The 20,740-nt window shown below is 41.4% G+C and overlaps 1 pseudogene; it reads left to right on the top strand.

The window, feature by feature from the left end:
• LOC144297504 (large ribosomal subunit protein uL11-like) overlaps nucleotides 1-20,740 on the top strand; it is a 123,037-nt pseudogene that overhangs the window by 62,404 nt on the left and 39,893 nt on the right.

The raw sequence follows: 20,740 nt of genomic DNA, 5'->3' as shown, positions 1-20,740 counted from the left end.
CATATATATATATTTTTTTTTTATATATAAAATTTTATATATATAAATTTTTTTTCTTTAGCCATTCATCCATCAATGTAGAGACACTTAGGGTTATTTCCATGTCTTGGCCGTCGTGAATAATGCTATAGTGAACATAGGAGTACAGATTATCTCTTTGAGATCTTGTTTTTATTTTCTTTTTTTTTTAATTTCCTTTAGATATATACAAAGAAGTGGGAAAGCTAGTTTATGTAGTAGTTCTATTTTCAATTTCTTGAGGAACGTCCACACTGTTTTCCAGAGTGGCTGCACCAGTTAACATTCCCACCAACAGTGCACAAGGGTTCCCTTTCGTCCACAGTCTCACCAATACTTCTTATCTCTTGTCTCTCTGATGACAGCCATTCTAACCGGTGTGAAGTGATAGCTCATTGTGGTTTTGATTTGCATTTGGTAGGGGTCCATTTGCACTTTGTTCCAAAAGGAGAATGGAATTGAAAAGATGTTCCAGGAGAGTTGGACACAATAGGCATCAAGACAAATATTGTCTTACTCTTGCTTTGTTTCTTGCAAAATCTCTGCTTTCATTTTAAATGATAGGTATGGCCTTTTATCTCATCATAGTGGTAAGATCTTAGGTTCAATCTTTGAGATAGAATTAAAAGAGTTCTTTTAACTTGCTGTGGCCTTGGGTCAGGAAATGTCAAATATCTCCACCATAATTCTCAAGCCCATGACAGACATCATTATGTATCATGACACACCACAGTGTGCCACCAAGTTCTACTTCTATCATAAAGTCCTTGATGGTATAGAGCTTCAAGAGCTACCATGAATTGATTAGAGGTGGAGTGAAGTGAAGCCTATACACCACCCTTGTTCAAAGAGCCATTCACATTAACCTAGTTTACCCAAGGATATTCTTCTTGGGACTCAGACTAGCTCATCACAGTTCAGAGCTAGTCCTAAAAGCTGAAGTCACAGCCCTTCAAAAAGTGTTACTTCTTCTCACTGTGCCCTCAATGCATGTGCACGATGCACACTTTTGTTTCTTTGATTTATTTTGAAAATGTATTAGTATTTTAGGCTTGCTAAAATTTGAAGTGATTTCAAAACCCTAAGCCTTCACCATTTTGTAATGATAGAAAATGCCGTAGAACACTTAGAAAAGGACACGTTTATTCCTATTGCCTCCACTAAACGTGAACTGTGGCAAAAAATTCTGCCGACATCTCTCCACCATCTCTGGCTCCTGTCTTTTTTGTAGGCTGCCGTTCCTCTCTTACTGAGTTTCACCTGTCTGGAGTCACTGCTTCTGAGAGCAGTTCTGCTTTTGGTCAGCAATACCTGTCACAAGATTTTATAGCCTCAGTTTCCTTCAACTGCAAAAATACCTGGTCAACTAGTACCTATTCCAGCCATAAAGATGAGATCCTCTTCATCTGATTATAAGCTATAGCCATTTTATAATCTGCAAAATACTGGAACACTTGGTGGCGCACTACTGCCGCTGCAATCTCTATTTCTACCCCCCCCCCCAAGTTGATCTTCACCTATTCTTGGCCAGCTTTAACTACATTTCCCTTGAATAATATGAGGAAACTATGAGGCATGTTTTCTCAACATCAGCACTACTGACATGTGGAGCTGGGTAATTCCTTGTTATGGAGGACTGGTCATGTGCCTTGTAACATCTTTGGCCTCTACCTACTAGATACCACTTACTAACCCCAGGGCCACTCCTACCCAGTTATGATAACTAAAAACGTCCCCCAGTATTACCAAATGCTGCTGGGAAATAGGTGGCAAAATTACCCCTTATTGAAAACCATTGCTAAAAAGGAAATCTCAATGTTATATATAAAAGGGCTGTATACACTGTGAGTTTAGGAATTATTGTATTTTTAAACATGTGTTTTTGTCAATGTGTTGTAGAAGAATATGAGATAAAGTACATGCAAAGAGTACAGCAGTGATACTAAGGGGCATTCTATTTCACTGTATGAAATTTTCTTATGAGAAAGGACAGACTCTAAGGAAATCTTAAAAGAAGTTGTGACCTACAATATAGATCATCCCCTAATATAAAAAGTATCCTATATCTAACTCAGTGTCTCCAGCTACCTTGAAATTGATCAACAGTTTCATAAGGACACAGAAAGCATGATATAGGGAAGTATTTACCATCAGGCATCAGGGTGACTTAGTCGGTTAAGCATCTGCCTTCGGTGCTGGGATTGAGCCCCACATTGGGCTCCCTGCTTTGGCAAGGAGCCTGCTTCTCCCTCTTCCCCTGTCCCTCCCCCTGCTTGTTCTCTCTCTTTCTCTCTCCTCTCTCTCTGTCTAATAAATAAATAAATAAATAAATAAATAAATAAATAAATAATTTTTTTAAAAGGGAAATATTTACCATCAAGAGGAGTCAAGGGATAGATAATATGATTAGCGAGAGTCTAGTTATTTGAGTTGCCATCAATAGCAATCCAGTTTACCTACTATTTGTTTTTACTTTATTAAAAAGTAAACTGTGCACATGGTAACATCTCAAACCATACAAAAGATATTCATTGAGAAGCGAATGTCATCCTCACCCAAACCTTTAGTCTGTCTTTCCTGGAGCAACCACTGCTATCAATTTCTGGGTCACCAGGAGGTATTTTATGCCTGTGTGTGTGCTTTGCACACACGTGTGTAGGTGTCGGTGTAGGAGCTGCAATTCACACATCAATAATCCTGCAAGGATGAAAACAAAATCAACCTTTAGTGCAGTCACAGGAAAAAAAAGCCATTTTATCCAGTCATCCTGAAAAAGGGAAAAACTTAAGTACGAGGCATTTTTCCACCTGTTTGGTTTGCTTCTAATATGGTATTTGGTCAATTCTAACATGCTCACTGTCAACATTTCAGCATGCCTGGAATTGGAACGTTGTCTTGGATGTTACCTTACATTTGATGAAACACAGAATTATTCTGATATTCAAGATTAGATAGCCTCAGAAAGTACATCATTCTTTTATCCAGAGGTTGGTGGAGTAAATTATACTTTTAAATCTGGGAGGGTGAAGGAAAAAGAGCCTGGCTCTCTGGCCCTGAGATAACAGCCAGCTTCCGGGTGCAACTGGTGGAGATGTGCCCCTGCCCACACTTAGGGGGCGCTGATGGTGTCTGATTCTCTTTCGTTTGACGCCTTTCACCCATCACTTGAGTTTTCTGCACACTCTCCCTCCTGCCCAGGTGAAACAGGCAGTGTGGTAGGATAAAAAGAACTCTGATTTTAGAGTTAGGAATGCCTGGGTTACATTTCTGGGTCTGACACTTTCTTTTTCTCTTTCTTTTCTTTTTTAAGATTTTATCTATTTATTCATGAGAGACACTGAAAGAGAGGCAGAGACATGGAGTGAGAAGCAGGCTCCCTGCAGGGACCCCAATGCAGGACTCAATCCCAAACTCTGGGATCATACCCTGAACCAAAGGCAAAATGCTTAACCACTGAGCCACTCGGGCGTCCCAAGGGTCTGACACTTTCTATATGGTGCTGGGCAGGTTAGCATCCTGAGCTGAGGTTTCCTCCTCTGTAAAACAGACATAATGATTGCTCCTTCTCAGGTAACCATCAAAGCTACTAGCAGTGCGAATGCCATAGAATTCCTTCCTTCTTTTTTGCCTGCTTGCCTGCCTTCCTTCCTTCCCTATCTATTATTTATCATATATCTATTGATTCATCCATCTATCCTTTCCCTTGTACCCGCCCTTGGAAGTCCCCAAGCCCTCCTCCAGTCTCGTAGGGGTCATCTTGCACTTTAAGATTTAATAAAAAAGGACTCACAATCCAGTCCCACTTAAGATGGAATACTCCATGTCCTTCCCAATATCTCTAGGAAGCCTTTGTAGGGACCTTTTTTTACTGCTCCTGCTGAACTCTTTCTCTCTATTCCACATTTCACCTCCTGGGCTATTGGTTGTGCCTTTGAAACAATTTGTCACTCTGACACCCAGCACACCAAACCTCTTGTGTCCAAACTACGACGGACTTAAAGCTGTGTGTGAATGCTTTATTACGCTTTGTGGCCATCGAAGAGAGTTCATAATTGCAGGGTGCAGTAAAAAACAGCCAATAGGTTAAAATCGAATACTAGGCTTCGATGCAGGATGACTGCATGGAGTAGAGAGTATGGACTGGAAACCAGACTGCTCATGCTCAAATTCTCATTCCATCACTTCCTAACTATGACCTTGGGGGTGTCGGGAGAGGCAACCTGCCGTGGACCCCAAGAATCTCTGCATGTCCTTGCTGAGTGCACCAAATCACAGCACCTCACCATCCTCTGACCCCAGCAGTTGCCCTAGCCAGTCACATAGCAACTGAGTTGGTCAAGGTGCTCACAGCGTGACTGCTTTACAACTCACTTGCTATAAAAACTGCTGAGCCTTTGGGGTTTCACACAGGCAGCTCTACCCATTTTGTGAGTGGCTGCCACCTGGGCACGTTACCGCCCCATGGGACCTAGGGGCAGGGAACCCCGTGGCCGTGCTGACGATCCTGCTGTTGGCTGTGCTGTGAGCCGTAGACCGTCTTGGTCTCATCTGTTCAGTCTCATCCCTCCTTCTGTACCTATGAAGTGATGGCAGGCCTACCTGCTGCGGGCTTACTTGTGTCCCTCGCAGGCCTGTTGCGCTTTGCCATCTGGGGCTTTTTCCTGACTCTTGGTTAAGTTACTTAACTTCCCTGTGCTCCAGTTTCTACTCTTGAAAATGGGGATAATAATAATAATAATAATAATAATAATAATAATAATATTGCTTAACTACTATTGTTTTGAGAATCAAATCAGTTAATATGAGTCAGGCATTTAGAACAAGGCCTGGCACATAATTATATTGAAACTAATGCCCTGTTGCTTAGCTCTGTTTTCTACCATTTCTCTGTTTTCTTGCCTTTTTTTTAATTTTTATTTATTTATGATAGTCACAGAGAGAGAGAGAGAGAGGTAGAGACATAGGCAAAGGGAGAAGCAGGCTCCATGCACCGGGAGCCCGACGTGGGATTCGATCCCGGGTCTCCAGGATCGCGCCCTGGGCCAAAGGCAGGCGCTAACGCTGCGCCACTCAGGGATCCCTTTTCTTGCCTTCTTAAACTCAAAGATTCTTCTAAATTGCCTTCTAAAACTCAGAAATTCTACCTTTGTTTTGCAGAGAAATGTACTTTGTACTTTGTCCCACAGTGAGGTCACGAAGGCCATGCCTTGTGGGCCAGTTTTTCCCAAACAAGATGCTTAAATGGTTTTCTTCCCTAATCAGAGTTTTTCCCCCAAAGTTCTTTTTTTTTTCCCCCAAAGTTCTTAAGTGAGAAATGTTTGTGTCCCTCTCTGCTACAAGAGGTGGTATTCAAATCATGTAACAGCTGCCCTTGCAAGAGCACTGACCCATCAGAACTCTCTGGAAGGTAAATATACCAGCAGAAATCAAGCCTAGCTACAGTGATCTATGTATTCAGGGCCAAAACATATTTTTTGAAATACAAGAATTAATTAATTAATCTATTTTAAAGATATTATTTATTTATTCATGAGAGACACTGTGAGAGAGAGGCAGACATAGGCAGAGGAAGAAGCAGGGTCCCTAAAGGGAGCCAGATGTGGGACTCGATCCCAGGACCCCAGGATCACACCGTGAGCTAAAGGCAGATGCTCAACTATAGAGCCAACTAGGTGCCCCAAAATACTAGAATTTTAGTATTCTATTATATTTATATTTCTCTTTTCCTGCCTCTAAGAGGCTGATGAGATATTAGCTAAGGGACTTTGTTGACCTAATTTGGGAAGAGGGGTGAATAGTGAGTGGAGATACAGAAAAAAAAAAAAAAAGCTTTGAGAAGGGGTAGATCTTTCTACATAAAATAGGAGCTGCGTGGGAGGAAACAAAAGATCCTGGGAGCGAAAGGAGGCAGATGAGAAAGGAGAAGACATCTGTAGCGAAAAGCAAGGATGAGATTAGCTTTCCCAGCGAGAGGGGCTAAAAAAAAAAATGGGTTGCTCACAAGATGAATAAAAGTTTGGGAAAAGGAAGTGCCTAAGAAGAAGTTGTAGAAATTTTGACATGTGTTAGGTGATGCTGTTCTCTGGTTCCTGTCTCTTTAATAAACATCTAAATAAAAACAATATTTTAAAAGATCATTTTGGGATGAAATGTGTGTTTCTTTTGCATGTGACACCAGGCTGAGGATGGTCCTAATGTCCAAATGTCTATTTTTACATAATATTCATAATACAAATATAATAATTTGAAGGATTTATATACATATTATATATAATATTTAAACCTCACACATATACACACACAATATAAAATATCTGCATATATACTGATACTATATCATTTGAGACACGCACTATTCAACGAGTCATACTCTATCAAACACACGTGTGTGTATGAAAGCATCGTACTTCAGGCAGGTCAAACACACGTGCAATTTTGTGTGGTTTGCTGAGACTCAAGTGAAAGTGAAGAAAGTCTCTGGGACATAATTTAAGAGGTTTGTATTTTTAAAGGGACTCCAAAATCAAGTTTGTGGGTGACTGTGGCTCTCTGGTGCTCATTCTAGCAAAGGAGGAAGGCAGATCATTGCATAAAGGTATGAAAACCCAGTGGCTGCACAGATGAGGAAGGATAGTAAGTAATAGGGCGGAGCCAGTCAGTTGCCAGAGCAAGGGGGGTGCACGGAGTTGGGGGGGGTGCACTTCATGGGCTGTGTGTGGAGCAGGCTTTACTTGTGCCAGTGACACTTTCTGTCGCCTTCCGTTGGTGTGTTTATCCCTGCATCATGGGCGGCTCTTCACCATACACACTTAGACCAAAGACTTTTGTAGATGGATAGGACTACACTGAAGATTTAGGAAGTCAGAGAATATGTCACATTTGCGGTGTGCATCTTTCTTGACTTCTTTCGGCCTCGATCTCCTCTGCTCATTAACCTCCCTGCTCCTTCACAGCAAGGGGCAAACAAATTCCTTCCTTGGACATAGAGGTTTGGAAACCAACATTTGTTAGAACATGTCCATAGGAGCTCAGTCTTCAACCCCTCGGGGCGATTTAAGGGCTTTCTTCCCATCGAATTCCTCCCTGAGATGCAATTCTTACAAAGAAAAGTTTTTTCATCACTTCCGTAATTAATTGTGCAATGAATATTTTTTTTCTTGTAGTGGGGTAATTTTTGGATATTTAAAGTTAGGTTTTTTTAGACCTAGAGATACAGGGATGATACAGGCTGAAGAACTAAATGCTTAACTTTTAAGCTCTTGAAAATAATTCTGAAAAGTCCACAACAGAGAAAAAGGTCTTTCAGGGCAAGGCATGTGAGAGAGAAACGTAGTTTTTTTAAATCCCCAAAGCCTGGCTTGAAAAATCCAGAATGAACCCTTGGAGGACCAAGTACATAATATTTATACCATAACCACAGAGAAGAGTAGGTGATGTCATAAAGCCATGTCCAGCTCTAGAAGATAGAGTTTGGCCAGCCCACGGGAAAGCAAGGGTTGTGGGGAATGTGCCTAGGGCTCTGTCACCCATGGGGCCTGGCGCTGCCACTCCTTCCCAGAAGGCCAAGTCTCTAGGAGAGGCCGAATAAGCTTAAAATACGTTTGAGGCCTTCCAGAGCCAATAGAACCATTGCCTGACTTGGCCGACAACCTGAGTGACTCAACCCCCACAGCACCTTTACCTCTGCCTGAGCACCACGAGGATTGAGGATCCGGGCTGGGACGGGCTGTAAGGGCCCTGGGGGCCTCTCACAGAGTGTCTTTCACACCAGCATGACGCCAGGGAAGGAGCTGGCATTGCCAGGCTCCCTGGGAGGGAGTGGGACAAGCTGAGGGCACCAGATGCGTCTTTGTGGTTAGGACAAGGATGATACAGAATTGAGATGTGACCACCAGGGTCCAAGGCAAGGATCAGCAGGGACAAAGAGCTGTGCCCAAGGCCTGAAGGAATGAGTTATAAAGGTCAGCACAGACAGAGACATCTGTGGTCTGAACACGCACATGCCCACCCCTAATGCCACAGTTTCACACAGGCACCCCTCAAACTCAGAGGCCATCCAGGAGCAAAAACAAAACAAAACAAAACAAAACAAAACTAGAACAATAGGGTTGGAGGGTTCATTTGAGTTACTCAGAAGAGAATGAGCTTTAAGCAAAGTAAGTTATCAGGATACAAGTAAAAGGGAGGCTCATGAGCTAAGCTGGAATCAGTTATAGAGAAATCATTAAAATGTGTATGTAAGCCATTGCGTGATTATGCTAGGTTTGCACTCCCAAATCTTTTGGGAGAATTACCTGGCAGCAGCTACTAAAATTAAAAATGCACAAACCTTTTAACACAGCAATCTCAATTTTAGGATTCTATCCTTTAATAAGCAAAAGAATCAGAATTCTTTGCACAAACGAGATGTGCATAAATATTTGACAAATATTAATAATGTAAAAAAACTGGAAATAGCTTGGTAAATATCTGACAGTGAGGATGGGGTAAAAAAAATTTCATATCCAAAGCCTGAAATATTTTGCAGCAATTAATATGTCAATATATATTATTTTTAAAAGATGTTATTTATTTATTTGAGAGAGAGTGAGAGAGCACGATGGGGTGGGGGTGGAGGCAAGGAAGAAGCAGACTCCCCACTGAGTAGGGAGCCAGACACCAGGCCTTGATCTCAGGATCCTGGTATCATGAACTGAACTTAAAGCAAACGCTTAACCAACTGAGTCACCCAGGTGCCCCATTTACATTATTTTTTAAAAAGCAAGTTATAGAGCACCTGGGTTGTTCAGTTGGTTAAGTGTCTGCCTTTGGCTCAGGTTATGATCCCAGAGTCCTGGAATCAAGCCCCACATCAGGTTCCCAGCCCAGTGGAGAGCCTGCTTCTCCCTCTCCCTCTAACCTCCTCCCTGCTTGTTCTCTGTCTCTTTCTCTCTCTCTCTCTTTTAAATAAATAAATAAAATTTTTAAAAAAGCAAGTTATAATGTGAGTGTATACTATCTTATTTTTAAGAAAAAATGGGGGTCTTTATGTATATATGTAATTATAAAAATGGAAAATGATACATCAAACTGTTAACAGTAGCTTTTTAATGAGTTTTGAAGAAGGAAGGAGAGAATACTTATTTTTTTATGTACTTCGATATTGTTTGACTTGAAACAAGGAGCATGTTCTAATTTTCTAATATATTTTAAGCAAGAAAACAAAAATGTGAAAAGAAAAAAATAGATATGAGAAGGGAAAAAAACCCTCAGTGAAGCACTGAATTTCAAATTATACTTTCAAAAGTGTCCATAAACAAGTGCATATCATTCTGAAAGTTTAGACTTTCACTTCTCCTGTCTGCCTTCCCTTCACTCAGCACCTCTGGTAAAAGTGATGAAATATAGTGAAATGGTTGGGGGGTGGGGTGGAGAAGCAGGATAGTGCCTTAAATCATTCACGTCTGTGGATTATCCTGAAGAATTAAGGTTTGATCTTGACTGCTTCTGAATCCTAATATTTAAGTCCCACTTTCAGCCTGGGGGAGTGGACTGATACCCCTTTACTCTGAGCATGCCTTTACTGCCCCTCCCCCCTCTCTCTGTACACTGTGCCCACACATTTTCCTGTTTCCCATACAACCCACATTCACATCCCCAGATCTCCTGGTCTCTGACCTGATCATTTCTTATTGCTGCCTACCTTCAGGCTTCCTCATTCCCCTGCCTCAGGGTCCTCTTTTGTTTTCGAGACACATGAGACCTGGAGCACCAGGCTGGCTCAGTCAGCAGAACATGTGACTCTTGATCTCAGGGTCATGAGTTTGAGCCCCATGTTGGGTGTAGAGCTCACTTAAAAAGAGAGAGAGAGAATATATTGGACACTGTTACTTAATTGTGGGAGGCATTTACCTATTGGCTGGAGCACTGGTGGGGGTACCTGAAATCCAAACCAAGTTCCTTTTTTATTTTATTTATTTATTTATTTGAAATATAGAGAAAAAGAGCATGAGCAGGGGAGGGACAGAGGGAGAGGGAGAAGCAGACTCGCTATTGACCGGGGAGCCCAACTCAAGGCTTGATCCCAGGACCCTGGGATCATGACCTGAGCTGAAGGTAGACACCTAACCAACTGAGCCACCCAGGCACATCCAAACCAAGTTCTACACTAACTTTTCTCAGGAAAATCCTTCACCCTGAGACAAGGAATAAAGGAAAGAGAGCAGGGCTAGCTGGGCTGGACAGTTTCTGAGAACAGTTCAAGTATGGAATGTTCCAGGCTGTGTTCGAGTCGTCCGTAACTGCTAATGACCTCAGCAAGGAGGGAGAGGAAAGGTGAACATTAAGAGGAGCCTGAGGAAAGATCAGAACCGGGACAGAACTCAAGGAGTCGATGGGATGGTTTGTCAAGCTAAAAAAAGGAAAGGAGAAGAACCAAGAAATAAGAATATCAGCAGAGAGAGTCAGCAGTTAAACTGCAGTGCTGTGTCCACCCTGGTCTTCTTTCTCGTGGTTCAGCGCACATCACTGAACTATGGACATGTTCTGAAAATTTCAGAGTCAAGAAGGATGAATGTATGGTTGGCTCCTAAGGGAGGGTTTTCACAGGTGTGTCCAGATAAAAATCAACATGTGTGTATACCTGAGTATATTTTTTTCTGCTTCATGACTTAACTTAGGATAAAAAGTACAAGGTAAGCATTACATTTTTTTCCAAAAGGATATTTAATATTCCAACAGTCATTCTGATCTACTTAAATCCAGGATCATTTTTGATGTGATGACAGGCAACAGGAAAAGGTGGTCTCTGTGATTTGGGGCCCCACCAAGTAGTCTAAGAATTAAGTAGATCCATGTTTTCTGGGCAAGATATTAGCAATTCATAGGCTGCCCTTGGCTTGAAGCAGGGCCAAATGAGGCAGGAGGCCGTGCAGTCCTTGGTGGACTTGGTACCACTGGGTTCCTTTTTAATGATGAAACCACCCTGAAGGCATTTAACTCACTTCAAGAATTGATGATGCAAAGCAAATGACCTATTTAATGCTTAATCCCCTGAGCGCTGACTTCTGCTCAGCATTCTGAAGCAGCCCAGAGGACCCGAACCAGACTACTCATGAGGAAGTAAGAAAACTACCCCCACCCACAACTTTGTTCCCCCACACAGAAGTGAGAGTAAGTTCAAAATTGGGTGGAAGTGCGTGGTGCCAAGGCCTTTGGCCCCTTCCTGCCTGTGTTAAGCAACTCAGGCACACACTACCAGTGTCCTGGCAAGAAACCCTAACTCTCACCACAGCGGGAGGAAGGCCAAAGAAGACCAGAACCTTCCAACAGAAGCTAAGTAGCAGAACTGGGAGGGAGAGAGAGAGGAGAGAAGTGAGGCAATTGCCCTGGGCATCCCAGGCTGGTGACTCAGCACACCAGTAAAGGAGGAGCCAGCAATTCTGGAAAAGTTAGGGTTGATGCCACCGTGGGGGGAGGGGGGTAGTGTATGAGGGCAGAGGAAGAGGATAGGTGTACACGTCCAGAAAAAAAGGGCATGGTCCTGTGTGCAAACACAGAGATAGAAGCCTTCTCCTCCAAGGAAATTCTGGTTCCTGTCCAGGCCTCTGGTTTATCTCTGTAAAAAAGAAGATGCCCAGAAGGTGGCAGCACCAGATAACTGGAGTAAAACCAGAGCCACTGCCACGCTACCATTCATCCTTCACAGTTGGCCCTGTAACTTTCTTTGGTGGGAATTCATTTAGCTATTAGTGGATATTTCCACAAGAAGGAGGAGGCATTCTCAGCACCTAGCACAATGCCTGACACATGCTGAGTCTATTTGTCAATCGAATGGATCAATGAATGGAAGAATAAATACAAACATTTGGGGGTGGGGAGCACCTGGGTGGTTCAGTAGGTTAAGTGCACCTGACTCTTGGTTTTGGCTCAGGTCATAAGCTCAGGGTCATGAGACTGGCCCCGGGCTGGACTCCAGGCTGGCCGTGAGTCTGCTGAAGATCCTCCCTCGCTGCCTCCACCCCGTGCTCCCCACTCACACTCTCTCTCTCTCAAATACATAAATAAATGAATTTTGAAATCTCACCTCCACTAGACAAAAGTCGACTGAAGTGGCCCGGTCCCCCTCCCCATTCCTGCTATTATCATGTTAATTACAAATTTAATTAGTTTAAGTAATAATAATAAAGCATCGTACTTTAAATTAATTCTCTTTACCCTTTTGTTAACCTACACTCTTATTCTCTGCTTAATTTAATTTTCCCTATCTCTTCTGGAGACTTTTAAAAATCATAGGGGTTTAAAAAAAAAACCCTGAGATTAGAGATACAACAGCTAGAACTCCAGGTTAAAAGAATTCATCCATGTTTGGACATCAATGTTCATGACAAAGGCAAAAGACAGTTGCTCTTTGATTAGTTATATTTTTTAAACCAATGACTTCTTTGCCAACTGCGCTTATTTTAAATTTTACTCCCAAACAAGCTTTCTTTTATTGGCCCTCTCTGATATATGCTATTGTGCTGTGGCTTGTGGTTTTGTAGAATCCTTGCTTACTACTAATAATTTTAGATACTAAAAGCAAAAAAACTAAATAAACTAATACGTTGGGAGAGCTCACTATACATGGGGCACCATGCTATCTCAGGTCAGAGTGATGACTTTCTATCACTCTTCAGTGAGTTTAAAAAAATTTTCACCCATCGTGTAACCAGGGCCACAAAATGCCCATATTGGACACCAAAATAAAGCCTGCCATATCACCCCATACGGGAGATAGCCAAACTTTCCTTAAGAACAAATGGCAAGACCTTTGTTAATTCATGGTGGTTAGCAACACTGAGTGGGAGCATGAGGAGCAGTCTATGCATACATATGAGTTCTTTGAGGGCAGGAGTGTTATCTTATATATTTTCATATCCCCTGCACCTCACCCAGAGTCTGGCATATTTTAAGGCCTCAATAAATATTTACTGAATGTGTGGAGACTATCAAGACGTATCTCACTGAACAATGGTACTTGAATCTAAGCCATATTCTCAGCAGAAGAAAAGAATGGGAAAGCAGATCATGGGAGTCATCATTCAGCAGACTCATAAGAATGGGCCCAGGACCAAAAGAGTTAGATAGCATCATCTGGAACTGGTGACACCTTTCATTATCTTTCCCATCTCAGAAACTCCTATCCTCCCCCTGTTCAACTCTGTTACACCTAATCATCTTACTACAGCTTTTACATCTGTATTTACATATTAAATGGAACTTTCCTGAACTCATAGAGCCTATTTGAGTCCTTCTTATCCCTAAAGGAAATTTCTATGCTATGTTAGTCTCCCTAATTACGGGACTAAGAATATTATATCCTAAAAACAATTATCTTAAATAGCGATGGTCCCCAGCACTGGGTTTAATTCCCATTCCCTTCTCTTTCTACCTGCTTTCCTGAGGCAATCTCATCCCCACCCATCATTTCTATACCAGTAGCTCTAGATCTTTAACTGTAATTTAGATTTGCCTGCTGAATTCCAAATCCATACATAATACAGCTAATTGCCTACCGTACATCTCTACCTAGACATACTGTAGCTATTAAACATATCCTACCATAGATCAAATTTAGGAGCTTCTGGTTTAACATGGCATCGAGCATACCCACTTAGCTCTTTCCCAAAAGACATACTAAAACCAGAGTAAAGAAGTAGAAAGGTGTGGACATCCTCAACCCAGCCCAACAGAGCGAGTAAGATAAAGGCCACAAGAGGAGTAGAGATTCCAACAAAGTTCTGGAAGTCAGGAGCTGGAGGAAGAGAGGCGACTAGTGACCAGAAGAGACTAATCTCCAGCCTAAAACACCCGAAAATGAGACTCTGGCTAATGAAGGGAGAGTTCGTCTGTCTAGAATAAACCCAGAAATGCTCTCAATGCACAGACTCCAGAGTCTGCAGAAGGCAAGAGTGAGAAAAGAGCAGAAAACAAACAAAAGAACTTTAGTAACTTTGGAAATATGAAGTATGACATCACACCCATAAAACAAAAGCAGGATGAAAGATACGAGTGTCCAAACATCATGTTTCTCCACTACCTGCTTCTGTTTCTGTACCTCTTATCTTAGGGAACACCATTATCCACCCAGTTTCCCAAGCCAGAAAGTTGAAAGTGATCTTTTTTTTTCCCCCTCCTTATGCCTCATTCAGTAAACTAAGGGTTGAGTCTATCCTCTAAATCTCTCCCCTAAGCCACCGTCTTCCATAGACTTTTATTATGTCTTTCCTGGGTTCTCTCACAGCTTTAGCTCTGTTTTTTCTGACGCTAGCTTGAAGCCTTCCCAAACCATTCTCCAAGATCTCGTAATCGGTACTAGCCCAGCATCTAGCACAAAGTAACGCCCGCTTCCCGGGCCTTTGTGTTCTGCTTTTCAGTTACCCATGGATGGTCATCGGTAGTCCAGAAGCAGATGATCCTCCTACATGAAAATCCCCAGAAGGTCAATAGAGCCTAATGCTGTGTCACAATGTCTACTTCATTCACCTCACTTCATCTCATCACGTAGGCATTTTGTCATCTAACAATCATCACAGGAAGAAGCAGGATGAGTACAGTACGATAAGCTACTTTGAGAGACAAAGACAGACCATATTCACGTAACTTCTATTACAGTGGGGACACCTGGTGGCTCAGCGATTGACTGTCAGCCTTCGGCTCAGGACATGATCCCAGAGTTCCAGGATGGAGTCCCACATGGGGCTCCTGCATGGAGGAGCCCCACCTTACTCTGCCTGTGTCTCTGCCTCTCTCTGTGTGCCTCTCATGAATCAATAAATAAAATATTTTTTAAAAACTTTTATCATAATGTATTGTTATAACTATTCTATTACTGGTTATTGTTGTTAATCTCTTACTATGCCTCATTTACAAGTTACACTTTATCATAGGTAGGTAGGTCTAGGAAAAAACATAGCATATACAGGGCTAGGAACTATCCATGGTTGCAGGCATCTGCTGGGGGGCTTGGAATATATCTCCTTTGGGTAAGGGGGGACCACTCTACGCCCTTCAACTAGTGAATGTTCAATGACTGTTTTGGTTGAGACATATACTTGACCGTGTGGTCAACCCCAAGTTTTCACTCACATCATGCTTTGTTTTTTATATCCCAATAAAAAGAATTTACTTTCTATTCCTCCTCAAAATGCATCTCCTTTTAAAACAATGTGCTGAGGTGCCTGGGGGCTTCAGATGATTAAGCATTGGACTCTTGATTTCAGCTCAGGTCATGATCTCAGAATCATAGGACTGAGTCTGTGTGGGGTTCCATGCTCAAAGCAGAGTCGGCTTGAGATTCTTTCTACCCTCTGCCCCTTCCCCCCCCCCCCGCCCCGGTGGTTGTTCTCTCTCTCTCTCTCTCTCTCTCTCTCTCAAATGAAATCTTTAAAAACAAAACAAAAATCCCATGTGTTGTTATCTCTGCCTGAAACTCCTCTTCTCTTTGCTGGCATGGAAACCCCTTTCAGGCTCAATTTAAGTGTTACTTCCCCTGAGGAAGTCCCCAAACTTCCCTGGACTGACATGGGGACCTTAATCCTCATACACCCTTTGTATATCTCAGTTGCCTCCCACGACAACACTTTTATGTCAAATTGTAATTGTATGATCCCTGTTTTCTCAGACCAAATGGTAGGCTCTTTGAAGACAGGAAAACTAAAATCCTTTTAGCCTTGTGTCCCTTGCAATGTGTCCCATTAACGAATGATCATACCACTACGGAAGGAAGCTCAAGAAATCATCCATATATCCTTGTCCTTGGGCCAATGAAGTATTATCATTCCCATTTTTGTAGTTGAGACCACTGAAACACAGAGATTTAGTGATTTACTTAAGGTTGCAGAGGTGGAACATACAGGTATGTATGCATGGTGAGGCAGAGGCCGGATGGGAGAAAGTGGTGTTCCTAACTCATATCTTGCTGTCCTACCTTCTTATACAGTAATCTTTTCACTACTGGTGACCTCTTGCTAATCTGTTATCAGTCCCTAGAAAAATTCAATTGGAAAAAATAAAGTATAAATAAAATGAGTTATTACCCAAACAAACGAGGGATTGTTTTCATTAAATAACAACAATTATTATACGATATTTTCAAGCCTAGTCCTGAGCCAGGAGGGTGATCACCCTTTGAGATCACCCATTTATTCATTAGGCATTGTGTCCCTTACATAATTTTCAGTTACAATGAGCTGACAAGCAAATGCTTTCATGGGTTATCACATTCACTTCTTCCCCTCATTCTCTCATGACGGATTTCTGCTGCGTACGCCGAAGGTGGCAAATGGGCCAAATATTATCAGTGTGCAGTCCAGCCACAGCCATTTTGGTCCTTACCTCAGTACATTCTCAAATAGTCTACCATTATTTTACCACATTTTTGAGAGTTTGCAAGTTTTCTTTATTTCAGGGAAGGATCTGTGTCTTCTGTTTCTTTTCTATCTCCCTTGGTGCCCTGACAAAGTACAATGACCATAATACGTGCTCCAGAGGTAACTTGTTTACTTCATAAAGAAGATAAAAGGGAATCTGCAAATCACTCAGCGATTTTTTTTTCTATACTTTCTTATCCATTTCCTTCCCTTGGACACTGTTATTTGATAGCTCCTTCCTACTCTACTTTGCCATTTTTTAAGAAAAGATCTATTTATTTTTTTGAGAGAGAGTGTATGTGTATGTGAGCGGGAGGACAGGCAGAAGGAGAGGGAGAGAATCCTCAAGCAGACTCCCCACTGAGCACAGAGCCCAACCTGGGCTTGATCCCAGGACCCCAAGAACATTACCTGAGCTGAAACCAAGAGATGGACGCTTAAGTGACTGAGCCACCCAGGCACCCTTCTACTTTCCCATTTTATTCCCTTAGACCCACCATTAAAAGGATGTAAATTTCTCAGATTCTGCCCTCCACCCTCCTCTTTGAGTACTTTCTCTAAATAATCTTATCCATTTAATCTTATCATAATAATAATGATAATAATAATAATGATAATAATAATAATCTTATCATAATTTATGTGCTAATGACTCCCAAATCTACAGTTTTAAAACCAATTTCTCCTAAAAAATAAATATATCTCAATTTCTAAGGGCTTCCTACACAATGCCACATGGATGGCCTGATAAACTTTAAAAATAAAATGTCTAAAAAAAATTGGCTACTTTACTCATAAAGAAACTCATTTCTTTATCCGTTAAAGGTATCATCAACCTCCCGAACATGGTCCCAGAGCCTCATTCACAATTTGTGTTCCTCTGTCCTCTGTGCTATGTCCCCACTGAGGTGGCTGAAATGTCTCCACACTCAATAAATTCCCTTGTGGCTATGCCTCCAATACCTTCCCAAACTCCTAACTGTGATATTCTAGTGAGGGGTGCCAAAACCAGTACCTCAAATGTCAGATCTGGTGACTGGTCCAAGAGATGGATACATGACCCAAGCCCAACCATCAGTGTCCATCTCTGGAAAAGTCCCAACTGGCCCAGGAGAAGACCTCATCTTTCTCTAGGCACTCAGTTGAAAGAACCATCTATGATGATGATCCACAGGCATGGAGAGAACTTCTCTGTAGTAGAGAAGAAGGCTACATTCAACAAGAAGATATGGAGGAAGAATGAGGCCTTGTTCAATTGTCTGCTTCTGACTCTATTTCTGTCCTTCCTGTTAATTAACAAAAATCCATCTGAGTAAACTTGAAGATGTAATTGGCTTTGGTCAATGATTCATGAGTCGGGCAGCATCCCATCTAGCAATAGAAAGGAACCACCCCCCTTCCCCAAGCTGCAGAAGAGGAAAGGTTTTTAAAGGTGGAAAGGGGGCAAAAAAAAAAAAAGGAGAAATTATGAGCAAAGAATACATTGCTTCAGGCAAGGTCGCCTTCCTAAGGCGAACAGAAGGGGTCTATCTGGATGATTATCCCACTAGTGCTGATCAGGTAATTCCCTGTTGACTGGCTGAATACATTCCTGAGGGTTGAAACTGTAATTAGGTCAGGTGTTAAGTCAAGGTTCGCTGACACGGGGTTTAGCACAAGTGACTCCTTTTGGGACCTGCTGTCTCCTTTTTAACGTTCCTAAAGTTAGGTTAGCAACCTCATTTTGCAAATAAACTTTTTTTTTTTTTTTTAAATTTCTTAGGTGAATCAAGTTGTCCTTCTGTCATTCACAAAATCCTAACTTTAGACTTTTTTTTTTTTTTTCAAAGATTTATTTACTCATGATAGACACAGAGAGAAAGAGGCAGAGACACAGGCAGAGGAAGAAGCAGGCTCCATGCCGGGAGCCCGACAGGGGACCCGATTCTGAGACCCCAGGACGGTGCACTGGGCCAAAGGCAGGCGGCAAACCGCGGAGCCACCCAGGGATCCCCCTAGACTTTCTTCTTACCACATGCTTCGCTTCCCCCAAACAGGTAGGTAAGCATTTAAGCAATTGCCAAATCACATGGACTCTACCTTTAAACATCCTTAGTATATATCTCATTTTCTTCACCTAGTCTGGTGACATAATGATTTCCTTACTATATTCCCAGACTCTAGTGTCAAAGGATTTTCTAGAATTCACATTGATTACATCACCCTTATTTTTAATAATATTCGAGGGTTCCCTAGGACTCACAGAATAAAAATGAAGCAGCTTGAACAGTCTCAAAGACCCTATGACTTGGTACTTGGTCTCTTCTCCAATTCATTTCTCCTAATATATCCTTCAACCAAACATGACTCTTCACTCATCACTAAACACTTCTTGAAATTTTCTGCTCTTATGGTTGCCATTTTTCCTCTACTTATCAGAGATACAAATTCTACCCACTCTTAAGTCCCCTTCTTCACAAAACCTAAAATCTCTTAAATAGTAGCAAATTCTACATTTTCTTGGCATCTACAACACTTTATACATCTATCAAAGCACTTCTGCTTTGTGTTAGAGTCATTTTCATACATCTCATTTTCTTAAAGTTCCTTGAGAACAGGAACTCTTCTGCGTTAACCATTAATACTACAGTGTACCAGAATACACCACCCCAAAATATGCCTATTTGGCATATGGATAATTTTGAGCTAAAGGCAATTGAGAACCAGCAGATGCAGAAAAGCTACTCCCAAAAATGACTCTTATCACTTAAAAGACTCTTATCTGCATAAGATAAACCTTATTTACCATATACCTTATTTACTATATATTTCCTCTCCTCAGCAGCCTATAAACTTGCTTCCTTCTCCCAGAAGCTCAAGATCCCTTTTCCTCTTTTTTGCCTGAGATGGTATGTAAACCTCAATCATCTGGTTACCTTCTAGAGCTTTCATTTCTTTGTGAACTCTCATATATATATATATGTTTTTTTCTCTTGTTAATCTTTTTCTTGTCAATTCAATTGGGAGGAGGGCAGCCAGTGAACCTGGCAGAGTAGAGAAAATTTTTTTCTTTTCTACAGTTGTTCAACATATTTTGTACCTAGTAACTTCTTACCAGACACTGTTAAGTCAATCTAGATATGACATGTAGATTTAGGCGGAGGTGTTGCTTCACCTCTGATCACTTCAAATTTTAATTTAGTATTAAAATTAATGGGTCCTATAAAATCTGTGTGACATTTGTTACAAAATTCTAAGTAATTGCGCTGTTTTTTTTTCCTATCATTTTTCCCTATCATTTTCATGGATGTCCTTTGTAAGAAAAGTTCCAGGTGAAAATAAATTCTATAAGGAAGCAATATTTGAATCTATTCTATTAAGAAAAAAACAAAATTTAACCTTCCTGTCTTTTCCCTTTCTTTCTCTCTTTCTTTCTTTTGAGACAATCAAAATGCAAGCTATGGCTTGGGTATAATTATAGGTGACAAGCCAAAGTCAGCTTTTATTTACAACCCCCTTGCCAACTCAGCAGTCCATCTCCTCCTCTCTGATGTGTGCAGACTGCACCCGAAACCGGTTTGAGTCATGTTATTTATATGCCATTAAAATGGGGCATTTGATAGCATCTGCTCCCTTGCTCCAGTTCAAATCATGAGTAGGGTTCCTCTCCCTTCCCTTAGTCACCAACTTTTGAATATTTACAGTCTGTGATAGTATAAAGAAATGGATTTCAAACTCTAAGCAGTCTATAGTAGAAGTGGGGGAAGACACAATGGAAGAAAAACCTGAATGAACCCCTAATAATAATGAATTTTCTGTGAGTGGGAGTGAGCTATGGAAGATGGGGGAGAAGAAGAATGAGGGTAAATAGATGACTAAGAAAAATGAAAGTTTACAAGAAAGCTAAATACTTGCTTATGGATGAACAGGAAGACAAGAAATAGCATTGTGCTTTTTATGTAGTATGTACTCAATAGCCATTTATATAAAGATTTGGACAGTGCTTAAAAGATACAAATTTCTTTCTCAGAATTGAGAGGAAATGAGGAAAACTATTCCTTGAAAGGGCCATGTTAACTTCAAGGCTACCAGAGGATGTATTTAAACGGTTTGACTGGAACTTGGTTAAGTCCCTCTCCTCTTGCAATTCTATATAAACTGAGATTTGTAGTCTTTGGGTGCAGGTATTTACAGCCTGAATCTTTATCCATATTTTTGCACATGAGCTGTATTGAAAGCATGTGTTTTCAGACTACCTAATTCTGGTTCTTCAACCAGGCAGAGCCATTCAGCCAGTCCCACTTTTGCTGGGTAGCAAGGTTATTAAGAACTGATGCAAACCTGATCAACTG

This window comes from Canis aureus, chromosome 25 (genome assembly GCF_053574225.1).
Source record: "Canis aureus isolate CA01 chromosome 25, VMU_Caureus_v.1.0, whole genome shotgun sequence".
Taxonomy (NCBI): domain Eukaryota; kingdom Metazoa; phylum Chordata; class Mammalia; order Carnivora; family Canidae; genus Canis; species Canis aureus.
The sequence above is the reverse complement of the archived record's forward strand: the minus strand, read 5'-3'. Positions and strand labels throughout refer to the sequence as shown.